At 22.7% G+C, this 959-nt stretch overlaps 1 protein-coding gene across 1 annotated transcript in view; it reads right to left on the bottom strand.

Moving 5' to 3' along the window:
* LOC106871764 (uncharacterized) overlaps positions 1 to 959 on the bottom strand; it is a 32,869-nt gene that overhangs the window by 6,172 nt on the left and 25,738 nt on the right. The window lies entirely within an intron of this gene.

The following is a 959-nucleotide window of genomic DNA, read 5'->3' on the forward strand; positions in this document are numbered from 1 at the left end:
TATATATATATATATATATATATATATATATATATATATATATATATATGATGATGATGATAATAATATATCTATATATGTATACATGTATGTGTGTGTGAATACACACACACTCACACACACATATATATAAATGTTTATATATTTCAATAATCTTTATATATTTGATCTAAAATGTTTACACATCTTTTGAACAATTTTTATTACATATTTCTTTCTTCAGAATTTTGTGTAATAATTTTAGGTGAGGTTTACAAGAATGGAAGAGCTCTCATGTAGTTTCTTAAAATCTTTAAGCATACATAATGTATATTAACTTTTTATTAAATCAGAACTTTTTAACAGAAAGTGTACCCAATACATGTTGTTGAGTATATTTATTTGCACTGAAACAGGTAATTTGCTCAGAATTTTTTAATCAGTGCAGTTATAAGTATGTACATGTACATGCATCTGTATGCTTATTTGTGTACATGTGTTATTTTCTTTGTTGATCTGGCATTTCTACCTGAAGGACCTCTGTGAGTCAGAAACTCTGAGTAACAATGGAGTGAATCACTTCCAACTTTGAATATATATATATACATGCACACACACACATATATATATATGTATGTATGTATGTATGTATGTATATTGCTTTCTGTATACATTATGAACAATTATATGTTTATGTATATTTAAAATATATTCATATTGACCTTTCCTTTAGGATAAAGAATAAATATAATACTAATGTTACACTCAATATGTACATAATATGTAAAGGACTAATTTTAATATATTTATGCAGAATAGAATTAATTTACTATTACTATTATTATAATTTGTATGTGTTTATAAAATGACTTTGATTGAATACTACATACACACATATGTGTAAGTATATATATTTATGTGTTTATATATGTTTGTGTGTGTATATATATATATATATATATATATATATATATATATAT

Source organism: Octopus bimaculoides, chromosome 14 (genome assembly GCF_001194135.2).
Source record: "Octopus bimaculoides isolate UCB-OBI-ISO-001 chromosome 14, ASM119413v2, whole genome shotgun sequence".
NCBI classification, from domain to species: Eukaryota; Metazoa; Mollusca; class Cephalopoda; order Octopoda; family Octopodidae; genus Octopus; species Octopus bimaculoides.